Here is a 19,416-nt window from a genome sequence, read left to right on the forward strand (position 1 = left end):
ACCTTGTGAAAACTATACTTTGACATTGATCTGCTTCCCAAAGTTTAAGAAGGCAAGTAACTAACTAAGGGTCAACTGATAGTGCTGGTTAGAAGCCCCAATTTTCAGTAAACATCAGAGGCCAAAAAGTGAGTTTCCATGCAACATCAACGTTGCTTGTTTTTCAAGATGTCCAAAGTCCAGGTGGGTTTAAAATTGCCAACAATTTGCCCAAGTATTGAATTGAGACATTCTAAATTCACTTTCAGAGGGAAAGATGGTTGTGCGGGCAGGAGAGGGGAGATGCATGGGAAAACACAGTGCAAAGACCCTTCTGTCCAGAATTACTTTACTAAATTACCCAGAATGTGAGGGACAGTTTGCTAAGACTTACTAACGCAAACCCAAAAAGGTGTGAGCTCTGCTGTATACTCTCAAAAACTGTAGCCTGGTCAACGTAGCTTTGAATATAATGGAAAGGAACTTTTTATATTTAAAGCAGGAAGAACAGTCAAAACTCCTTCTGTCTTAGAGGCTCATGATGAGATGCATCACTGAATGGTTTTCTGGTTGTGAAAGGCAAAGCTCCTTGGGCCTGAACCAGAGGAGAAGATTAAAATGAAGAGCGAGAAGTTGGTCTGTATAATAAAGTACAAGAGTTTCCTTGTAGCTTCTCTAGAGGGAGAAAGTGTGTGGCCCCTGAGGGACCTTGGGGAAGTTAGAGGAAGAGAGGTCAGATTCCATGAGAGAACAGGTCCTGATACCGCAAAGGCAGAACCTTCCATAAAGAGAACATCTTGAAGAAAAATTGTGTCCCGTATTTGACTTACAATTTTTTCCAGCCATTCTAGAATGGCCCTCAGTCCCCTCAGGCTTTCAGTAGAAATCTGTTACCTTCAGCAATGGTCTTGTGTAAGGAGCGTTTGGGGGACTGAAGGAGGTGGAGCTGAGCTGATATGTGAGAAGTAATGAGAAGAGAGGACCACAGCCACAGAAGCAGAGATGGCCAGGAGGAGGAATTCAGCCTGAGAGGTAAGAGGAAAAAGTCACCCCTCTCCTCCTCTTTACCCAGCTCCCAAGAAACTTTAGAAATGGGGGAAGCATGCTGGATTCCCTATATTTATTTGAAAAAGAGGCTCAATACATTTTTCTGACATAAGAGGGAATGAGGCTTCTGGGTGGCTCAGTTGGTTTAGCATCCAACTTTGGCTCAGGGCATGATCCCACAGTTCGTGAGTTTGAGTCCCCATGTCAGGCTCTGTGCTGACAGCTCAAAACCTGGAGACTGCTTCGGATTCTGTGTCTCCCTCTCTCTCTGTCCTTCCCCTGCTCACACTGTCTCTCTCTGTGTCTCAAAAAAAATGAGTAAATGTTAAAAAAAATTTTTTTTAAAGAGGGAATGATCCCAGAATCCTAGAGAATTTGAGAATCCTGGTTATATAAATATACGTTAAAAGTCTGGAGTGAAATGTGCCATGAAAGTGGATCGAAGTCATCAAAACTTACCCCATTACTGTCTTGGTAATTTGCAAGTCTAGCATATTCTTGCTAGTTGAGAGCAGGGGAGGAGCAGGTTTTGGGGAACTGGCTCTTTAAGAAATAGATGGCCCATGGGGGAGGGAAAGAAAAAAAAAAAAAGAGGTTAGAGTGGAAGAGAGCCAAAGCATAAGAGACTCTTAAAAACTGAGAACTGAGGGTTGATGGGGGGTGGGAGGGAGGGGAGGGTGGTTGATGGGTATTGAGGACGGCACCTTTTTGGATGAGCACTGGGTGTTGTATGGAAACCAATTTGACAATAAACTTCATATATTGGAAAAAAAAAAAAGAAATAGACGGGTGCCTGAGTGGCTCAGTCAGTTAAGCATCTGACTCTTGATATCAGATCAGGTCATGATCTCACAGGTTCGTGGGTTTGAGCCCCATGTCTGGCTCTGTGCTGACAGTGTGGAGCCTGCTCGGGATTTTCTTTCTCTCTCTGCCCCTCCCCTCCTCTCTCTCAAAAATAAATAAAATAAACATTTTTTTTTTTAAAGAAAAGAATACCAAATTACTAAGGCAAAACAAGGTACAGGGTCTGAGAAGAGGCTTCTCCGTTGAAAAGGCCTGAAGCTGAAGCTTTATCTATGGTACAGCATCTTCTGGACTGGAGGTACTTTTAAGGCAGGATTTAAGGAAATGAATGAGACGTCTACCCTCTCAAGTCAACATTATCTTTAGAAAAGGAAAGCTTGAATCCTATCAGCGCAGTTCAAACACAGGGGTTTATGACAGAAGGTGCCAGAGCTGGGTTCTTGTTCCAAGGCAGCGATTACTTTGGCCAATGTGGCATTGCTCTAGAGATAATTTGCTTGAAATAAGAAAAGGCTTTGCCACACCATCATTGGCACGGGACCACCCCTCCGAAGGAGGCTGATTAAAAAGCCAGGCACCAGATGGCCCTCCCGACGAGAGGTCACCAAATAGCCACCACACATAGGCAGGGGTTGCCAGGTAATGGTTGGATGAGCCCTCTCCCTTCTCCTCAGCTTTCAAAGCAGATTTGAGGATTTAGTGGTAATCCTTTTGTTTTCACTGTTTGGCCTGAAATCCATTAGCGTGAACGGCCCTGAATCTGTCTTGTTAAAATTCTATATTTATCTTTTTCCTTGCATCAGTAATAGATTTTAGAGGTTTTCTTTCTTTTATTTTGTTTTTTTAAATTTTTAGTTAGAAACGAATACGTTGCTGGCAGCAGGCTAGAAAGGAATCAATGGCATCCACACAGGTTTTTAGGAATAAACGCCTGGAAATGCTTCAGATTTAGAAATTATATGGTTCTATTTTTTTTAATTTTTTTAATGTTTATTTATTTTTGAGACAGAGAGAGACAGAGCATGAATGGGGGAGGGTCAGAGAGAGGGAGACACAGAATCTGAAACAGGCTCCAGGCTCTGAGCTGTCAGCACAGAGCCCGACGCGGGGCTCGAACTCACGGACCGCGAGATCACAACCTGAGCCGAAGTCGGACCCTTAACTGACTGAGCCACCCAGTCGCCCCGTATTTTATAAGACTAATAAAAAATCCTAATGCCATATAGAAACATATCTGATGATATATGTTTTCCAGAGCACACACACCTGATTTCATAAGATCTGCATACAAATCCCACAAGGTATGCAGACCATTATTTTCCCTTTCCCTCCTCTTTCTCCACCTACCTCCCCACCCTCTGTCCTCTCCCCTGAAATTTAATGATACTCACCCCGAAATCAAACCTGGTGAGGGAGATCCCAGAACTGGCAAAGCAGTCAGTGGTCAACTCAGACTGGATCTCAGGTCTCCTGACCCTTAGCCCAGGGGTCTTTCCTTTTCTGTGTATCTGTAAGTTAACTTCTTTCACTGATTAACTGGTATTTTTGTCCATGCCGTTATTCCCTAGTCCTGTTTGCCCTGCTGTGTGGTTCTGGTGGCTCTACCGTGAGTGTATCCTGGGTCTGGCTCTATCAGGAGCCAAGGCCTAGAAGGAGTAATGGATAAACAAGTGAACGAGTGAGCTTACTGAAGGGAAGGACATGTTGACCTGTCTTTCTCAGGACACAGGGAGGATCTTCCTGCTTCTGGAGAGCTCTGTCCATTGTGCACACAACACTCTTCTGATTTTCCTCCTGACTCCTTTGGCCACTCCTTCTGTCTTGTGTGTAGGTCCATCCTTCTCTCCCTGACCACTGACTGGGGGAACCTCTCCAGGCTAGTCTTAGGCCCCATTTCTTTTCCTGCTCTCTCTCCCTAGGAGGGTTCAACCATGCCGTCTCCTTCAAATGTCATCTACAGGCCAATAACTCCCAAATCCATTTCTACCCCAGACCTCTCTGAGCTCCGGCCCTTAAATCCAACCCTGCATTTAATATTTCTATTAGGATGTCTCAAATTCCCAACCCATCCTAGACAGAGCCCCTGATCTTCTCTTCTCCCCCAAACCGGGTTTCCTGCAAGACTTCCTGTCTACCCCACCTCCCTGCTGCACAAGTCAGGAATCCGGAAGTCGTGCTTGGAACTTCGTCTCCTTCACCCTCTAGAACCTATGCACTACCGAGTCCTACTGGTTTTGCCTGCTGACTATCTGGTGGCCTTGACAGCTTCCTTCCACTCCATCAGCACCTCCCCAGTCTAAGCTTCCCTCACCTCTCATGTGGACCTGTGACAAATAGTCAACAGTTCCCCCTGAAATCTATTCCTGTACTTCTCTTACTCATTCTTTACACCAGAGGCTCTTCAAACCGCTCATCTGATCTACCATGCATCCCTGGACCACCCCTTACTCCACGCTGTGGCCACATTGGCTCTCTTTTAGTTCCTTTCATTAAGCCATGTTGTTCATGCCTCTCCTTGAGGCAAAAGCCTTCCCCCAAAAGCCTTCCTCCCTTCCCCCAAAAGCCACTACTGTCACAGGGCCTTTGCTTATGGTCTTCTCTGTACCTGAGACCGCCTCACCCCCAATACACATGCATATGCCCAGCCACCTGGCTACCACCTACTTATCCTTCTGGCCTTGTGTCCAATATCATTTCCTCAAACCCAGGTTGTATTTCTTTGCTAGACACTCACATAGAATTATGTTCTGGACACATGCATCTCAAATTTGTAATTACACTCCTTCATTCAGTCAGCAACTCCTTACTGATGACCTACTTTGTGCCAGGGACTGTTCTAGGCACTTGTGATGCACCAGAGAATTAGACAGACAAAAATCTCCCCTCCTGTGGGGCTCCTATCCTATGGCAATCATATTCCTATGAATAATTATAAATTCATTTCTGTCCCATACTGAGTGTGTACAATGAGAGCTAGAACTGCTTCTGTTTTTGCTGGCAGGTATCATCAGCCCTCAGTACAGAGCCAGCTCCCATCAGGTTCTCAAACATTTGGGAAAATAATGGATATTTACATTTGTAAATTAACAAATGAATGAATAAATGTGATTTTAATATTGTAACTTGGCTGATATTGGACTTGTGATATTTTTAATATTTAATAAATATTGTGATACACGATCAGAAAACAAAGTCCATGTGTAATTGCCAAGATAATCTTTCTCCCACTTACCCATTAACCTTTCGAAGATCTGAACATGCCATGCTCTCCTCCCCTAGTGGTTGAGAAGTGACTTGTGAAGAACTAGCTGAGCTTTGCTGCCATCTTTTGACCAAAGTTAATACCACAGAGATGAAAACCACATCCCATTCTACTTCAGGTTCTGAGACATCAATGAAAAGTCCCCCCCACTGAGTTCTATTTCTATCTAAAAATTCAAGAACATGTTGCCAGTTAAGAGGAAATGCATGGCCACACTCAGTGCCTCTTATAGCTTCTATTACAGCTTTGGTCATTTATTTGTTTGCCTAGCTATCTCCTACCCTCCCACTTCCACATCTGCACATTCCTCACTATCCTAAATACCTAAAAAGGTGTGTGTGTGTGTGTGTGTGCGCGCGTGCGTGTGTGTGTGTGTGTGTGTGTAATGTGAACATTTATGTAAACAGTACACAAACAACTATTTTATGTCAAAACTGGGGGGCACAGACACTCAATGAATACTGGCTCTTATTAACATAAGCATTATTATAAAGATCCTTCCCCTGAAGAGCAGATGAGCTAAAGAAGACTTCCCCATGCACAAAGAACCCACCCCAAACTCAGTCTAAGATTTTCCCTCTTTTCCTGTCTCCTATTCTCTTCCTCTCTCCTGGAAAGCCTATCAAAACTTTTGTTGCTATCTCAACCCTTTAAACTTACTATACATACTGACATTACATATTATATATTTAACAAGATGTATTTTATATTTTCGATATATTACTTAATATATTTTATAAATATTTAAACTTATATAATATGTAGATATATATGCTTTTTTTAGATATATATACTTTAAGTGCTTCATATTTTGTCTCTGCAATAAAAATAGAAACCCCTGGTTGTATTGTATTTTACACTTAGGATTTCCCACAGTACTCCATAAACTGTTACGAACTATATTAAGGGATCTTTTCTGAAACGAGGAATGTCAAGGAATATTTTGTTTTGCTCTCATATATTTTGTGTGAAGACTGTAGTAAGAACATTATGACAGGTTCTCAGAAAGCTAGCCACCACATTTTTAAATACATATTTGAAAATTATATTCCTTTGGAAATTTTACAAATTTGAAAATATGTCCTCTTTGAAATAGCTGTAATGCCAAAGAGAGAGTTTGTATATTTGAAGCTGGAGAATAGAAAATAAGAACCAAGGAGCAATACAAAGGAGAGGAGGAAAAAAATTGGATTTTTCCCTGAGGAAAAGTCAAGAAGGATGTCATGCATAGATATTTGAGCAATAGGTAGACTACTTAGGGGCACCTGGGTGGCTCAGTCAATTAAGCATTCAAATTCTGTTCAAGTCATGATCCCACGGTTCATTGGTTCAAGCTCCGCATCGGTTCTGTGCTGACAGCTCACAGAGCCTGGAGCCTGCTAAGGATTCTGTCTCTGTCACTCTCTCTCTCTCTCTCTCTCTCTCTCTCTCTCTCTCTCTGACCCTCCAGCCATTCATGCTCTGTCTCTGTCTCAAAAATAAATAAACATTAAAAATTTTTCAAAAACTAGGTAGACTACGTAAAAACTGATAGATATGCCTTGGAGTCTTTGAAGAACACTATAGCAGAATGGGTTTCAGGGAAGTGAAGATTTTGAGTAATCCAAGAAAACAAAAACCATGAAGTGAAGAGGTTTGTTCATCAGCTTGGCATCAACCTTCTGAGCATGACAGGGAACTGATGCAGCTGAAGGAGAAACCATTTCATTTCACACACATGCCTCATACATACTTGAGTTTGCCGGCAAATGGCTACTGAATTAAAGAGACCTTGATCAGCCAAAGCCTCACCTTTCTGTTCTCTTCACTATGGTTCAGCTCATGGTGATTTAGTGATACTAAACACCCAACATTAAGAATCTAGTTTTAAGCAATTAGTTCGGAATAGGGATATCAAGAAAAATGATATTTTGAAGTGTAGTCTGTTATACAACTGAGAAAACTAAAGTCGGTGACTAGAAATTTGAATGATTTTATGTTAGAAGCTATGTCACATGTGCTTTTTACTAATTTTACTAAACTCGTTGCTCATTTTCAATTCTGCACAGAAACATTCTGAAAATCGAATGCTGTCTGTGGTCCTTAACACGGGTGGCCTGGTTCACCAGAGATGGAACGGCTTTGCTTTGGGGGAAAATTTTCCAGTCCCAACTGAACACATCCTCAAAATGCAGAGCATTATGGCCTCTTTGTTTTCCCTGCCTCATGCATGAAAGAAGATACCTGCAAGCAATTTCCTGTGCTGACAGATCAGGAACGAAGTCTCTGAGCTCAAGGGCAAATGGGAGAACTGCCTGCATCAGGCTGGTCATTGGGGAAGACTAATGGCTACAAAACACCAGCTGAAGATATCACCTGGTTATTTAAAAACCTTTGTGTAGTATAATGAGCCAAATGGAAGTTCTATGCAGAGGACAAGGAACTATTCATTTCACTCAGGTTTAACTTTTCAGAAGAGCCCTTTTCAGAAGAGGGCCCCTCTATTTTGAGAGCACTAAATCCTCTTGGTGACTTTGGTAAAAGAGACATGAAATAACAGAGGAAGCAAATGTGTTTCAGATGGAAATTAATGGCTCTTGGAATGGAATGCCTGGTAAACATCTGGTGTCCTTTTATCTTGAATGAATGTCTGTCTCCCTTAGTTAATAGATTACACCTGTTGACCAACCAAACATCTCCCTACATCCAAATGAAGGTGAAAACACTGATGTAGAGGTCCCACCCCTAGAGAAAGGTCCTGATATAATCTCTTGGATTTGCCCTGGGCTTGGGGAAAGTTTTTAAAGTTCCCAGGTGATTTTAATATGCAGCCAAGATTGAGAACCCCAGTGTAAACAGGAGACTTTGATAGATTGGGGGATATAATTTATTCATGCAGCAAAAATTAAAACAAGCTAACTAGCAATATGAATTGTTTATAAATATTTTGTCATGTGTTTAAAACATTTTTAAATGTTTACATTGTTTACATTAGATTTTTAAATTATTTTATCAGTTTTAGACTTTATATTTGATTTATTGAGCTCTTGTCAGTATTATAAACACATCATGAGGCAGATGTTCTCCCGTCCATTGTGTCAGTGATGAGCAACTATTAACAAACAAAAATAAGATGAGTCTACATATTGCTCACAGACCCATGCGTGCCATCCTTTCAGACTTTTCCCCAGGGGACAACCTTATAGTGGATTACCTCTGATTGAGGACAATCTGGGGTGGCCATTTGACACATTATGTTTTCTATTTTATAACTAGTTTATATAGTCATTTTTTAAAAAGAATTAGATAAATATAACTGGGTGACTGGCTGAGAGTCTTTGTCTTTGCATGGTAGGAGGCAATTTAACTTATATTAGGAGAAATATGGTTCTGGAAAAACCTATTAAGTAGTCTGTGCTAGTCAAAGGCTCCCTGAATTAAAGAATGTCTGAACTGTGGTGCCAATAAACCATCCTCTTGTAGACAATACTATGCACTGGTACTTGCAACTGTCTTTACAACTTTGGTTCAATGACTATTAAGGCATGACCACAAAACAAACAGGAAAAAGTAATGCTGAAAAAGTAATGCAGTAATACCATAGTTCCAACCTAATGCAAACACATAGATCCATAACCACATCCCACATAACCAACTATGCCTGAAAACTCTTAAATCTGTACAAGATGTGTTTATTTAAGACCTTTACTGGCTACCCTTGCATCCAGCGATTAAATACTAGGAATCTATGATTGACCTATGTATCTTCCCTTTAATTTTAAACCTGAATTGTGTGTGTGTTTGCATGCTTGCATATACACGTGTTGTTTGAGCAATGGAGACAGAGGAGGGCGAACAGATGCACTGTGACTCTTTTTTTTTTTAATATTTATTTCTGAGACAGAGAAAGACAGAGCATGAGTGGAGGAGGGGCAGAGAGAGAGGGGGGACACAGAATTCGAAGAAGGCTCCAGGCTCCGAGCTGTCAGCACAGAGCCCGACACGGGGCTTGAAATCACAGACTGCGAGATCATGACCTGAGCGGAAGCCGGATGCTCAACTGACCAAGCCACCCAGGCGCCCCAACACTGTAACTCTTAAAGATCAATTAGCCCAATGATTCTCAAACTTTAATGTTCTCATGAGTCACTCACAGACCTTGTTAAAATTCAGGTTCTGATTCAGTAGTTCTGGGGTGAGATGTGATTCTGAATTTCTTTCAAGCTCATCCGATGATCCCAAGGCTGATGCTAGGGGTCCTCAGTTGACAGTTTTGAACGACAGGGAGATAACCCATCCTGATAAGAAGACAAATGCCAAGTAAGGCTCTTTGGGGTCAGCAGATCACATCAGTGCACTGTCTAGCCCCCCACCCTGTGCCTCTGGTGCAATTGGAAGCAGGCAAGGGTCATCTGGGCCAGCACAAAGCCAACACCACTCTCGATAAAACACCAGCCCAGATGTCAACTTCCCACACAGACAAGGATTAGGGAAAGATCATACACGATGGGTTCAGAATACCTTCCAACACTAATTCATATAAACTGTCAGTAAATGACCTGCAGTGTAAATTAAAAGTTGATGATGGAATATTTCCATGGCATTGTTTTCACACACTGATGAGACATATATCTTCAAAAAAGAAAACTAAGTAACTTTTCTGGCAACCTAATTTTTGTTAATGTTTATTTATTTTTGAGAGGGAGGGACATAGTATGAGCGGGGGGGGGGGGGGGAGGGTGGGCAGAGAGAAAGGGAGACACAGAATCTGAAGCAGGCTCCAGGCTCTGAGCTGTCAGCACAGAGCCCAACATGGGGCTAAAACTCACAAACCCTGAGATCATGACCTGAGCCAAAGTCAGATGCTTAACCATCTGAGCCACCTGGGAACCCCTCTGGCATCCTTTCACATGATGTGTTCTGTCTTTTTCCTGGACTTCACACTTGAAAGTGAGTACAGTGAATTTTGAAGTAATTATCTACTACATTAGAAAAGCTTTAATAGAGCCATTGGCTTTTGGCAAATGACTCTGGGACTCAATTTTTCCATTTGAAAATGAAAGAGGTTCATTCTAATAGGTCTTCAGGTCCCCAAGATCTTTGGGATGGTTCTTCCTGACTCCTCCTACTGAATAGCTGCTTCTGTCTGATCAAAAGTTTAAGGGCCACCATTCCTTGGTGAAGGAGGTCAAGTTTGGGAAAAGAGCAAAAGAAAGGAGTGAGTTTAAGTCATAAAATGAATACAAAAAAACAGTTCACAGTGTTTATCTCTGGAAACAGAATTTTTCTGTTTCCAGCTTTTTTTTATCTTAACGTAGCTTACTTTTATAACCAGATAAAATGTAATTTCAAATTAAACATATTGGTAAATTCACAAGAAAGAAAGAAGGAAGGAGGAAAAGATAGAAGTAAGGAAGGATGGATGGATTGGAATAGATGAACTCTACTATTTCTCCTTGGTCGTAAAAATAAGTCCTACACTAACCATGAAGCCTATGACTAGGCTAGAAAAGACAAAATGGTCACACAGAATTTTAGGCCTAGCTTCCAAAATTATATGCCAAAAAAAAAAAATTCTGCATTTGGAGAGAGAATGTTGTTTTCTCTGGGCCAAGAACATTAATCATCGAAATGCTTGGCAGGCACAGGGCTGGTGACTGCCTACTGGCACTGTTTGGCCTTGGTATATCATCTGATGACAGCCCTAAAACAAAATAGAAGAAGATGCTCATTAAAATAGTAATAGTAGTAGTAATAATGTTAAAGTATAATAAAAACCCTGGCTGCACTGGGAAGCTTAGGGTCTGCTCTATTGTCTTTCCATCTGCTTCACGTGTGAAAGGCTGTGTGTGGTTATGCTTCCTCTGTTCTTGGAGGTAGCTGGGAAGTAGTTGAGAACAATGTCAACCTCACCCAGTGGACTTTTTAGTCCTCTTTTTTCCCTCTGTCAGTAGCATCCGTTCCAAGTGTGGCCATCTTGAGTGACCTTAGGATTTCTATTCCCAAGGACTCAGAAGAGAGATGTAAACTTCAGCTCCCCCTGGCCACACCAGCCAGGACTGCAAATAAGGACGTGTCCACCAGTCATAGTAGACGTTGACCCTATCTTCACAGCAAGACCAGTAGGGCTCCAAATGCTAACCTCACCCCTGCCAAGTGTCTCTCCGTTCCTTTTCAGAATCCACCACCCCATGGGCTCACCAAGGGACCAGTTACAATTTTCTGGTTTTTGCTGTGTTCATTGCCACTCTCCTCTGACTTCTGCCGTAGCTATGCCATCGCATGCCTGAAGGGCGTCATTCACATGGAGTACCATGAAATGTGCGGTTGGAATTGTGTGGAGCAGCTTCTGCTGCTCTCACACTAGTAGATCCTTTGTCCCCTGGGAACCTGCTGTGGCTCCACTGGGCATGCTGCACTTTCTCCCGGTCTCGCTGACTAAGGGAGCTGAGCCCTGTATGGATAGAGTAGGTGGTCCCAATGGGGGCTGCCGACCCCTGGACTCCATTCTCTTGGTCATGGGGTCTGGATCAGGATATGGGCAGGTGAGGCAAGCTAGTCCAATTAGAGCCCTTCTCTGGGATTTTTGACATTGGACCTGAAGTCAGGAAACCCCTTCCTTCTCGAATGGCAAACTTGTGAGCTCCGAAAGCAACAGAGGCCGTGACACTAGCGCCTAGGAGAAAACCGATTTGTGGTAGGGGAGAATGAAGTTGTCACTCAGAAAGAAGCAAGGACTGAATGTGAGGGAAGGGTCTAAATGATATTTATTTCCACGTTTGAGTTGTTTCAAGCAATATCATGATCTTTCTAGTTACATAAGCCAATACATTTTCTCTCTGACCTAAGCTCTTTGAGTCAAAGTTTTTGTGCTGTGTAACCCACACACTTTGACTAACACCATGCTAATAATCCGCTGATTCCTCCCATATTTTCTCTCACTCTCCCACTTTGAAAAGTTGTGTAAAGATACTTGCCTAAACACGTCTGAGAAAAGAAGCCAATTTTCTCTGGAAATCAGTGACTTGCCAGAGTCAATTAATCCCACATTTAACATAAAGAACATGTAAAGTGCTTTGGATAGTGCCAGGCATGTAATAAGCACTAAGTGTTTGTTACTAATATTGTCAGTAGTAGTCTTGGCGGTATCTGTAGCCAGATGGATATAGCAGCCCATGGTGGTATAAAGCCGGGGTGCCAAAAAACCCTTCCAAATTAATAGGACTTGCTTATGGATTGCCCCCTCCAAAAGCATACAAAATGGTATGAGTGGTATGAAACCGTTCATTGTTTCCCACTTGCTCATTTTTTATTCCATGCTTTTGAAATTAGTTCAACCAGTGACCTGCTTTTATGGCTTAGCGTGTTCAGTTACTCCTTGCCTAGAAAGCCCGTGGTCCATCATGTCCCTGGCATCACTTGGTATAACAATTGCTTCAATTGCCCATCCTAATTTTCGGTCACACTGTTACTTCCTAAGGAACATGAAAATGAAAAGACTGCTTTGTATTGTATTTCTCAGCCATTCCTGCCCTCCTCATTCTACAGGATGTGTTCTCTTTTCTGCTAATATGTCAGTTAAGCATCAGGATCAATGGAAGTCTGTATTTCCAGTCCATTAATTGTAGACTAGGCTGAGGGTGGATGAAGTTTAAATCAGAAAAAAGTGTCAATACCAGGCAATATACTTAAAACTACCTGGGCTGTAGGTAAAGTTTCAATATAGTCAGTCTGATGATACATAGAGGCCCACATCCCTTTGGGCTCTGTCTTCTGAACAAGGTGGATTTGTCTTTTGTCATTGTCTACCTGAGCAATCCTGGGAGACAGAAACAGTTTTAGATGAGATCAAGGGGATACATCGTGTAGAACCCAATGTTTCATAGTTCATGGTCTCTCATGGTCTATTCATCTTGTGGACCCCAGTTACTACCTTTAAAACCCTTACCAATAGATCTTCCTTGATGTTCCAATCATCACCATCTTTCTCATCCATATGTAACAAATAGGCATCAAATGAGCAAGCCATATCTGAGATCTAAAAGCCCATAGCTTTTTCTATAAATCTTGTCTTTGAATTATGGTACCCTAATACTTGCCAGACAAAACAAATTCTAGCCCAAGAGCTTATAGAAGGTCCTTGCTGCTAGCTATGAGTTTACATAAAAATTAAACAGTAATATGAGAGTTCTTGTGTTGAGAGGTGTGTAAGAGTCAACCAAAATACTTTCTACGTAGCCCATTGAACCAGACTTATACTTGTCTTCCACCAGAGTCTTTATGGTGGCTGAGTAGATGGTCATCACCTTCCATAACCCTTCTGAGTTAATTGGGCAGTGATCAACTTGGCCACAGCCATGTTCTTTTGTATTCATATACTCATGTACCTAATAATACCTAACAATATGGTGAGGACCATTTGGGATCTAGGCTACAGCTGCCAATTGTGGATCCTATGGACCACTATCAATTCACTTCCTTTTGTATATTCCTTACTATACCATTTCTGTTTAATCAATTATATTTTTTGAGTGTTCCCTCTAACATCTGAATATCTTTCAAATGTTACCCAAGCAGTTTTGAATTTCTGATCTTACAATTATTTTTGGTGTCCTTCTATAGAAGATGCATCTTAACCAGTGATCAATAGCAGACAATTAAAAGTGTTTCAAAAGGGGAGCAATAGGCAGCTGCATTAGGTTCTAAAGTCAAGTTCTAAAGTCCCATGGCTAATGCTACCCCAGGTTTCTGTCAGTCTCAAATTGCGATAGGTCTCTGTTGTGGAGACGATCAATATTATAAAATCAACAAGCTCATAAGGACCCAGTGGCATCTGCTGGCTTCCTCCTCACTTAAAAGCAGTATTCTAATGTGAAATTTGGCAAACAGATCCCAGAATACACCCGGGTATGGGGCGACTTCTCTAGTATCCAAATTATTCTGTCAGGCCATTTGCTCCCGTCTCAGGGTAGAATTAGAAATTTTCTCAGCTTATTTTTGTAATTAAGGATATGCTTAAGATATGCTTAGGACTTTTATGAATCCTTATATTTAGATGTATTCACCAGCCAAAAAGCTGATGTAATATTGTCTATCTCCTATGGCTAAGAATGTTTTTCTTAATTATCACCAATTAAAAAAAATATGGTTAGTCTTAAATGATTTCAAAATAGTAAGCTCTTATTAAAAAAAGATAGATTGTGATTATCATGGGAAGATCTCTTCTTACTGTATTAGCAAAAATAGAATTAATATAGTCCTAAGACAGTACAGTAAAAGTATACTGTATTCTGTTCCATGTAAAAGCAAATAGTTCCTTCTTGTCCTCTATTTCAGGGTAGAGAAGAAGGCACCATCAAGGCAATATAAAGGTCAGTCATTGCATCCTGTTCTCCACCTTGCTGAACTTTCTTTATTACAACTATGGAGCTCATCCTGGAGTAAATTAATAGGTCCCACTTGATGTTTTCATGGCCAAATTGGGCAAATGTGTAAAGTTAGTGTCTATTAATGCCTATGCATTCACTGTTCTTTAAATTAAAAATTCTATTTCCTATTGTTTTTTGAAAGTCTGCACTATTTTACATTTATCACACCTGTCAGCTTTGGCAAATCCAGAGATTTCCATTTAGCACAACCAATGAAAATAGGAAAGCGGGTACATTTTTTTTTTTTACCCAGTCACCTGGATGACAGTTAAGAAGTTTCTCATTCATGATATTCATTTGTCTTTTTTTTTTTTAATTTTTTTAACGTTTATTTTTGAGACAGAGAGAGACAGAGCATGAACAGGGGAGGGGCAGAGAGAGAGGGAGACACAGAATCTGAAACAGGCTCCAGGCTCTGAGCTGTCAGCACAGACCCTGATGCGGGGCTTGAACTCACGGACCGTGAGATCATGACCTGAGCCGAAGTCAGATGCTTAACCGACCGAGCCACCCAGGCGCCCCTCATGATATTCATTTGAATTAAATATGTAGATATTGAAGCAATCACCACTTATCAACAGAATCTTGGTAGCGATATTTTTTATTGATCTTTTGCCTCTTTTCTGCTGCATCCTCCAAATGCCATAGAAAAGGGTAACTTTAAGCCCTTCTCCAAATATTTGGGCATTTCTTTGCAATGAGTGTGTGTCCAGAAGTCCCATTTGTGCTGCTTTAGCTCCCTCTATTGGCTCAGTGATTTTCATCAGAGCAGCAAATAATAGCCATGGCATGTCTAGTTTTAGATTACTTTGGGGGTTGGGGGGGGGTGCAGGGGAAGCCTTGCTCTGTTTTAAGTTAGGGGGCCAGATCCAGAGGGATAAAGGCCATGCTTCACACATGTTTCTTCCTGTTACACATCTTGTGCCCCTAGCTATCTCAAATCGCTGATGCCCTGTTGATCAATCAACACAGATACCATCTTGGTCCTTTCATCTCTCCTGGGTTTGGAGTAATGTCATTACCCCTGCCTCCGCCTCTGATCTGCAAGGTGACTGCAGGAACAAATGTCAACACCAAACTTGGATGGGTGAAAAAACTAGACTCAGACACCATTTGGATAAAGCAAGTAGCGTTGCAGTCAGGATAAACAATGGAAGTATCTAGGGCAAGCAGAAGTACAAGTTTTCCGATCCCCAAATCCTAAAAAGGCCAGGGACGGGAGTACATAGTTGGGCTAAAAATATCCTGTGACTAAGCATCCCAGGAGGATGAAATGTCCTCCTCCAATTTTACGAGATTGGAGAATTCTGCACACTAACAATTCTGCAGTAAGGCTAGCAACCACTTCCTGGGTCTGATGTAGTGCAACGACCTCAGCGACATGCAATACATAGCATAACTATACAGCACAGCACGGCCCAACACACTCAGGAACTTGGTTCTCAGACTCTCAGGGCTAACAATGTCCAGGTTCACTCAAACTACACAACTACAACAAGCAATGGTCACTCAGGCATCTCTGAATCATATTAACAACTAGCCATGGTTGTTATGGCATTCCTTCGACTAGCCATGGAATCTACTTTACAATCTGCAGAGACTTCTATTTGGAAAAGGCCTACACCCTTGCCTGCTTTCTGTTCTTAGCTTCATAGCCTGTACACCTATTCACTGAACTGGGTATAATTGGCTCTCCGGGACAACCCTGGGGGGTTCTCCTAAGCCTGTAGGGATGCCCGCTATCTTTCACAGGGTCCTTCCTCCGACTCACAAGGGGCCTTTAGAGCTCCCAGTTTTACAGACAGACCCTCTGCTGGCTCACATTTGCTTTTTTTCCCCTTTCTACTTTGTCCTATACGGTCATAATACAATGCGAGGTAAGATCTATACTGTGCGTGATGTTTGATGGTGGTCAAAGGTTGCCCTTTCAGTGGTCCCATTTCCCGCATCCTCAGCTCAGCAAAGGAGGAGAGGCCTATGTGGGCCATTGCACTAGGACCTGAGGGAAGAGAAGTTGTCAAAACTTCTTAGAAGGAAAACAGATCTTCCCTCTGCCCACATCCAAGCTTCTGCACAGAGTACAGTAGTCATATGACCTTGCGCTAATTACTTAACCTCTCCACGTCTTAGTTTCATCTCTAAAATAAAGATAATTGATTGCAAATTTGTTACAAGGATTAAGCAAGAGAATATGTTTGAAACACTGGGACCTAGAAAGCACTTGGAAAATGGCAGCTACATCATCATCATCAACACCTCCAAGTCTGGTTCTGGGCCAGGCAGGAGAATTGCTTGGCTGCTCTATGGAAACCTTGTAATGTGGCTTGCCCTCATATGTTTGGGTGGAAGAATGGGATGTTAAACTTTAAGAAGAGTTATCCAAATTAATTTCATTTTTCTCTTCACATTTTCAAAAATATACTTTTTTTATTTTTATTTTTTATTTTATAATGAAGTATTGAATACTTCATGTAATTTATTGAATACTGAAAGTGAAAAACAGAATGGTTGTAAGTGTATCAGTTGTTTTCTCTTGTTTTTTTTTTAATATATGAAATTTATTGTCAAATTGGTTTCCATACAACATCCAGTGCTCATCCCAAAAGATGCCCTCTTCAATACCCATCACCCACCCTCCCCTCCCTCCCACCCTCCCATCAGCCCTCAAAAAATATTCTTTAGAAGAGCACATTGCATGGATTCCAAAGCACTGGAACTTGAGAGTTCTAGTTCCATCTCGACTAGTAGCTATCTATAGGATCTTTGGATTCTCAAAGACTCAGTTTTCTTTGCTGGAAAGTGGGGATTTATACATACTTTGCAAGATTGTTCAAAGAATTGATGAGATAAAGTACACAAAGTTCTTCATATGGTATATGGTACATTGTGGGAGAGCCACAGACGCTGGTGTGCCTTCCACCCACTTGGGTCTGGGCTTCAACACCTTTATTCGTGAAAGAAAGGAGTTAGACTGGTTTTTCTCCAAGTTTTTTCACCTCATACTCTGTGATTCTCATGACACTCTCTTGTGGTACATAATGGCACTCCCCAAATCACAGGAAAGGAACCGGGAGAGAAGTTCCCCACAGAAAGCTTCACAGCTCTTGGCTCTTAGTCCCATGGTGTTAAATTCTCTTTCACTACCTGTTTGGGTTGCCTCACACTGCCATCTGGGAACTTCCTAATTTCCTTTGATAGACTCTATAGCTCTCCTGTACCTCTTGAAACTTAAAAATATTTATGTATTGTTCTGGCATCCTTGTATAGTACATTCTTTTTTTATGTATTTGAGAGGGAGAGTAGGGGAGAGGGGCAGAGGGAGAACGGTGGAGGGAGGAGAGAGAGAAAAAAATCTTTATATATATATTTATAACATTTATAACATATATTTATATATAACATATATATATGTTTATTTATTTATTTTGAGAGAGAGAGAAAGATTGAGCAGGAGAGGGGCAAAGGATCCAAAGTGGGCTGTGTGGTGACAGCAGAGAGCCTGATTCGGGGCTTAGGCCCATGAACTATGGCTTCATGACCTGAACCTAAGTAGGAAGCTTAACCAACTGAGTCACCTAGGTGCTCAGAGAGAGAGGAGAAAATCTTAAGCAGGCTCCACACTCAGCGTGGAGACCAACGTGGGGCTCGATCCTAAGACCCTGGGATCGTGACCTGGGCCAAAATCAAGAGTTGACACACAACCGACTGAGCCACCCATGTGCACCCCCCTCCACCCCCCCCTTTTTTTATTACGCATTCTTTAAAAAATTGTACTGCATTTTGTATCCAAGCCATGAAAGCCATGACCTGATTTGCTTCTGAGACCTAACCCATAGGCAATCTTCCTCATCTTGGTATATACCATTTCCTTCCACTCAGTTACTCAATTAAAAACTGAGGTGTCATTCTCACGCCCTCACTTTCCCTCACACCTACATCCAAGCCATTCAACAAATCCTGCTCATTCTACCTTAAAAACATATCAGATACTCTAGGGCTCTCCATTTCCACCACCGTAACACGGGAGTGAGACACAGTCATTTCTGATAGAGGATTACTATGTAAGCTTCCTCACTGTCTCCCAGCTTCCTCCTTTGCTCATTTACAATTTATGATTCTCCACATAGTAACCAGAGTGAGCTTTTAAAGAATGTGAATCAGATTAGGTTATTCCCCCTAATTGATGTTCTTCAACTTGCTTTTCCTTGGTTTTTCAAGACCCTGTAAGATCTGGCCACCTTCATCTTACACCATTCTCTCCATCTACCATGCTCTAGCCAATATGAATCTTTCTGTTCCTCGAATACTCCAAGCTTATTGCTGTTTTAAGATTCTTATTTTAGCTACTTCTTTGCCTGGAGCGTTCTGTCTCCTGATCTTCCTCTGTCTGGTTTTCTTGGCATTCACACCTGAAGGCAAATATCATCTTCTTAGGGAGGCCATTCTAGACACTACAATCTAAAGAATCCACTCATATTTAAACTTTAACTTTCTGTCTCTCCTATTAAAATATATGCACCTTGAAGTCAGGATTCTGGCTTACCGTCTTTGCTGCTATAGCCACAGAGCCTAGAACTATGCATGGCATACAGTAGCTACTCAATAAATAATTGAGTGAATTAATTCAAATTCATTCTGCTTTAGCTTTACATCAATATTTAGTATCTCACACCACTAGAGGGCAATAAATCACCTAATTGGATGAGGAAATCTGTCTTTTACATCACCTTCCAAGATGAACTTAATTGAATTTAATCATTAATGTGACAGACATTAATTTAAGAAAAACACTCCCACTCCACAAATGGGGTGAGGAAAGAAGAAACAGATCCTCTAGATTTTCCAACCAGCCATTAGGTACAAACCCAGGAGAAAAAGTTTATGCCAGGGTTACAAATAGTGAACTAATTTTAAATA

The sequence above is a fragment of the Neofelis nebulosa genome, chromosome 7 (genome assembly GCF_028018385.1).
Source record: "Neofelis nebulosa isolate mNeoNeb1 chromosome 7, mNeoNeb1.pri, whole genome shotgun sequence".
NCBI classification, from domain to species: Eukaryota; Metazoa; Chordata; class Mammalia; order Carnivora; family Felidae; genus Neofelis; species Neofelis nebulosa.